The 6,275-nt window shown below is 42.6% G+C and overlaps 1 protein-coding gene across 1 annotated transcript in view; it reads right to left on the bottom strand.

Annotated features, from left to right (window-relative positions):
- Positions 1-5,847, bottom strand: part of LOC116688694 (sodium- and chloride-dependent taurine transporter) — a 21,091-nt gene extending 15,244 nt beyond the window's left edge. The window contains exon 1 of the mRNA XM_032514889.1: positions 5,500-5,847. The gene's annotated coding sequence lies outside the window, so the exon portion shown is untranslated. The remainder of the gene's footprint in view (positions 1-5,499) is intronic.
- Positions 5,848-6,275: the final 428 nt, after the last annotated feature.

Raw genomic sequence — 6,275 nt, 5'->3', positions numbered from 1 at the left:
TTGTGTTGCACGGTTGCCCAAAAAAATGGCGTCCAGAGAGCGATACCGGCCGTGGGAATCCAAATGAACTGGGGGACGATTTAAAGCGCGGACCATAAGCTTGGTGTAAAACATAGAGACTCATTGTTTTGTGTCTGATTTCTGGGCCAAGATTCATGTAGTGACTTCAGAACCCGGCCAACATCACACACACGCACACACACACACAGACACAGACACACACAGACACACACACACCTATTTTAAGACCATGTACATTTCCACTGGGCTGACCACCTATTAAATCCACTCCTCGTCTCCTCTGCTCCACATTTCTTTCACTCCTCATCCTCCTCCTCTTTTTCCCAATCTCCTATTTTTTCTTTCCTTTTTGTTTTGATCACATCATTGCAGTTTCATCATTGCAAATAAGCTATTTAGGCCTTCCTTCTTGTTAGTGTATGAACACGATTCTAGCCTAAAGGATGTTACATGTCATTAGTTTGCAGTTCTAACTGAAAATCAGAACTGACAACGTACTCCTCCAAATCCCTCTTCTTCTCTTTATCCCCCATTTTCCATTTCTAAAAATGTATTTCATCATCTATTGCGTTTCTAACACAATGTTTACACACCCCCTTGTGTTCTCTTCCAACTCCCTTTCTTCCTCTCCTCCTTTACCTCCCCTCCTCATCTCACTCTCTCTTTAGAGGGGTATACAGTTACAGACAAGGGTTCCTAAAAACAGTGACAAATAAAAGTGAGTCACATGCAGATAGACAAAAATAAATATGACACGTACAGCACAGGGTGACACAGTGGAGACGAGTATGAGAATGAGTGTGCGAGATAGAGGCAGAAACAGAGATAACAGGAAGTATAAAAAGTTAAAGATAAACAGAGAGCGGTGCAAACCTTTCAGGCTTATCTAACTAGAGTCAAAGGCACTGTTGATTCTTGATAATTCTTTGTTTTTGTTCATTTTAGTAGGCCACTAAATGTCATGTTATTTAGGTTAATATGCTCACACACTCTACGACTTAAACTAAGATTTGTACTATTTAGACCGTGTGAGAATGTGTCTTGGCATTCGTGAAATGATCTGATAATTATCTAATTATAATTATCCAACCCTAACAACAGACCAATAGGTTAGGGTGACCATATTTTGATATGCGAGACACAAATTCACACAGGCTTCTCAGATGTTAATGAGCATGCTTTATTATGCCTCAATGGAACAGAAATAACTTAAGCAATAAAATAAAATCTGTAACAAATTAATAGCACTTTTCAAATACATAAATACATGTGAAATGATGTTGTAAATATGACCTGTTCTGTGTCAGCTTTAACTAAATAGCTCTTAAATAAGGTTTTTCAGGGTCCATGTAATCTTTGAGATCTCCAGCACCTTCATTAGACACTGAAAAATACAGTACGTGCTCGCTTTGCACACGGAGTACTACGTCTCCCACTTGTCCTGACCGGGACAATACGTACAAAGTGGACATGTCTGGGCAGAAGAGGACGTTTGTTCACCCTAGCACTGGCATCAGTCGCATCCAATTTTTCCAAAAAAAGGGTTGTTCAGAGGCCCTTACAGTGATCCCTGCTCCTATACTACGTGAGTCTGTTTAGTACTAAGCTGGGGTTTATCATGAATTACCGGCTGGCTGCAAGAATGTGCCAGCGTTAATCCTTTTAAGTCTGCATTCATGTCATATCACACATGTGGGAAGTACAAACCGCTGACTTGAAAATTTCACATGGTCGCTGAGTCAGATCACAAAATAATCTGCTGTCAGTTAGTCATGAGATAAAACAAGAAAAGAGGAACTACTCTTCATTTTACCAGCAGATGGCATTTCAAGCTGAATAAAATACTTCTTTAATTGGGATAGAGCAATAAACAGAAGGAAACTCCGCTAGCTGCTAGGCTAAGCTAAATTTACAGTAACTTACTGGCAACGATTGTCCAGCAAGTTACTGTGAGTTCTTTTTACAGTAAAGTTACTATCCAAACATCGCGCTCCCCAACTGGCGAATAGTCGGATTTGCTCCATTTTATGGACTATAAGTTGTTTAGAAAACCTTGAATCCCTATGACACAATGTCATCAGACACAATCCATGTCATTAGAATCAGTGAATCCATGTCATCAGACACCAAGCATGCATGTAAATTGTTTCAAAAATGAGTGGACTACTTACTTCTGGCATGACCAGTTAGTTTATAACTATTTTAAATAACAGAAAACAACTAAATGGTGGTAGGTAATAAGTCTGCCCCCCCCCTGGCTCAAATGTCAAACTCCACTTAAGACCCGCTCGCTTGTTTTGGAGCTTCCCCCCCCCGTCCCGTACTACTCGGACTTCAGCAGTAGCTGAGTTTATTGTCATGGAACTGTAGATGGATTTTCAAACTTTCTAAATCTTTCCCTTAAACGGTCGCTTTACTTGCTACTTCACATTTCTGGCTGTTCTGAAGATCCGGTTTTTCAACGGGTCTGATGGCCACGAGGGGGCGCTGGTCCGTTATAGTCAGGCAATGACTGACTTCCATCATCCTGCTGCTTGGCATTCCTTTTAATAGCATCACCCCCCCCCCATTAGAGCTGGCTGTAAATCCACACTGTCACTGCTTTAACCTTCAGCTCCGAAGGTAAATACAATCTTTCAAAAGCTGCTGACCATGATTATTGTGTATTCTAACACCAACACAATTATATGAAATGACACAGGGGCAGCTGTGGGAGTGTGTGTGGGTCATGCTGGTTCATATGTACAGTAACAGCGGATATTAAGGACACACTCATTTACTGTAAGTCTGACAGCAGCTTTTGCAGTGGAACTGTTTGATGATTTTATTCACTGTATCACTGCAGGTTAGCTGTCAGTTTTCATGTGTAGAAAGTACTGGGGCATGCTTGTGGCTGAGATTTCACTGGTTACTTATTTAATCAATTCTTTCACAGCAAACAAGACTACAGTTAATACTTTAGACTACTAAATACATCAACAGAAAGACACTTAAAAACTACAAAATTCCAGTACCTTTCCACTCCACTAAATACTCATTTGGCATAACAATCAAATCTTTCCAGTTTAAGTTTGCAACTGTAGACATGCAACACAGGAAGTGAAGCATTCCATGTGTTCAAGCGATGCTTTTTTTCATAAATCAGATGAAGAACTGAGAATGACAGCGGCAGGAGAAAGTGTGTCGCCTCCAGAACCAACCACAGGACACAAAGAGAGTGTTACAGTCAACCCTGAGATGCAAAAGTTCTGATCCTGAGCTCAGAGTGGCCGATCCAGAAGAATGTCACACATCAGCTCGACGAGGACTCATAGGCCGGAGGCTTACACACACACACACACACACACACACACACACACGCACACACAGTTTTGCGTCTGCGTAACCAAGGTAGGATCTGTATACCAGTTTATCAGCCAGTCATATGTGACCCAGAAGGAAAACAATGGAGGGTCAACGCCAACGACAGCTACAACAAAAGAGTCCCAAAAATGTGATGTTACACTTTGTGTCACAATTTCCTCTGCCACTGTCTCTCAGATGCTGACTAAATGTGGTTGGTGGCCATCTTTGATAGAGCAACAAGAACTTGTTTTGCAGCCATGAAGATCCATGAAGATCTAAGGGGCTTTTCAATCCTGCAAACAGCCCAATCCTAAGCAAAAAAGATTGGGCTCCTTGCAATTTGGGGCATTTGTAAATGAAAATACACCCTTCAAAAGACCATGTGAGTCTTACCTTGTAGAGCATGTACTGTGACACCCAACATGGTCAATCTACAACTGGGCTGAAGCTTGAAAACGTGTTGACTCTAAATCCATTTTTTTGGAACAGCTTATCTAACCTATCCAGGCCTAACTTTTTTTAAATGTGAAATGGCATGAATACCTTTATGTGTCAGAACTCAGGTTGTGCCATCCAGATTGCATCCCTCTATCGATACCTGGCTGCCCGAATGGTTTGCACGGCGCTCTTTGCCAAGAAAACATCCATTATAGGTTTGTTGGACTCTGAACGTTAACAACTCTGGATACTCTTCCAACGTGGAAACTGATCCAAAATGGACCCAACCAAGTGTCATCACAACCCAGCCCTTCCAATGAAACTTTGCTGCCCTCATTTAGCCTTTATCTATTTCGGTCATTACAAGACATATAAGAGCAACACATATAAACTCAAGAGACACCACTAAGAGTGAAGGCTCAATACAGCAACTAGAATGATGAAGACATATCGAACCCGTATGCACACCTGGGTTTCAAGAATGATGCACTTTAACATGCATTTTACATATGAGGTGTACTTGATGTTGGGAATGGGATATACTTCCCATGCACTGTCAACAACCACAACAAATCAAAATGAGTGCATTTGTCAGGCAAAAAAAAAAAAAAAAAGACCTCTACGTGGTCACAGTTAGTTAAGAAATTAAATAAGGCTGTCCACCAAAACAAATTAGACAGAGAGAGAGGGTGAGAGAGAGGAGAGAGAGAGAGAGAGAGTGAGACATTCATGCCTTTAAAGCATTTTGAATTGAGGAAAAGAGAGATATTGTGGAGATGTATATTTTTCTTCATATGTCACACTTGCTTGCAATGTAAACGCTTGTTTCCCATAGATCTGAAATATAAATAATTGAAGAGAGAGAAAGAGAGATAGAGAGACAGAGAGATAGAGAGAGAGAGAGAGAGAGAGAGAGAGAGAGAGAGAGAGAGAAGCAGCGCACGATGTGCAACGTGCGTCTCCGCCTTCTACGCGCTTCACTTCCCTTTTCTGCTACAGTTCAACAACAGATTTGTGTGACATTAAGTCAAAGAAATAAAGAAAGAATAAATTGCATCACTACTTTCTTTCGTTTTGTTTCCTTTCCTGTAGCCTATTCAAGAAAATACCCACTTAAGACCTGAAAGTCGACAACATGGACTGCTCTAAATCCCCAAAAATACATTAATAAAAACATATCTCTCAAAAGCATTTGAAGCATAGGTGTGGGAAATAGTCTGCAACAAACCATGGACGAAAACGTGTGGGGGGGGGGGGGGGGGAAGCTTGTTGCTTTAAAGCTTTTTTTAAGAAATGCAAATCCACCAGCACAGGAATCACAACGCACAGACAGCCAGAGAGAGAGAGAGAGAGAGAGAGAGAGAGAGAGAGAGAGAGAGAGAGACGCCTGTTTCCAAATCCACATCACACACTCTGTCACCAGCAAAACCACCATTTAATACAATAAAACACTGCTTATTGATTTTGTCCATCCATACCTGCGCACACACTCCATTTAACTACTCCTCTTCTTGGTTTACACGAAAGAAAAATCTCATCCAGAAACAATACAGATCCATAAACGCATTCAAATCATAATTTCTAATAAACATAACCTAGTAAAATGACCAAGAGCAGCACAGCACAATCATCCCTCCAAACCCTGCTTCAGAGCTGTACAACGAGGATGTAGTAGGGTTTTTTTTTTCCCGTTACCTGCTCTGTAGATGTAATATTGTATATTATTTTGTCCTTTTAATGTCCTTTGCGCGTGGTCCCTTGCACGGTTCGTCTTGTCCGTGTCCTCCTGTGTCCGTGAGAGCGACTGAGGGCTGGACTCGTCGGTGGACTGTATTTTAGAGTGTTTATAAGCCTCTCTTTCTGACCTTTGTCTCTCGGAACAGGGGGGACATGAGACATCCGCGGCAGTGGAAAAACACCGGCCTGCCTCCTCCTGCATTAGGGCCCGCCTCTGACTGTCAAGTCACTCTGTCAAGTGCGCGCTGCGCGAGCGAAACGGCACCAAGTGGAATTGGAAGTGATGCCGACTGTGACATGGGTGCATCTTTCCAAAAAGCCGCTGGTATCTACAGGAAGTCAACCCTCACATGCACCGGGACACTATTTCCCCTCATCGTTGGGCCACAGAGCCCAGTACCAGATCTACCAGGGGCCGTTTTTGATCATCAACTGCCTGCTATAGAAGCACTTAAAGGCTCCGCCAAGTCACACACAAGTGTTTTTTCTGTTTCTCAAAGTAGGAAGGAAAGATTTACGAGCAGCACGTGAATGCATCATGAAGGGGCTGTCCCCCCACTACCCATTTCACAAGTTGGTTGGATTTTATCTATACCTGCTCTCATGGGCGCACAAACCTAGCCTCACCCCCCACCCCCACCCTCCACACTCTTTCTCTCTCTCTCTCTCTCTCTCTCTCTCTCGCTCTCTCGCTCAACGCGCGTGCCCGTGAGCGGTCGCTGCAGTGCACGCGG

Source organism: Etheostoma spectabile, chromosome 4 (genome assembly GCF_008692095.1).
Source record: "Etheostoma spectabile isolate EspeVRDwgs_2016 chromosome 4, UIUC_Espe_1.0, whole genome shotgun sequence".
NCBI lineage: Eukaryota > Metazoa > Chordata > Actinopteri > Perciformes > Percidae > Etheostoma > Etheostoma spectabile.
This window is presented reverse-complemented; position numbering and strand designations above follow the sequence as displayed.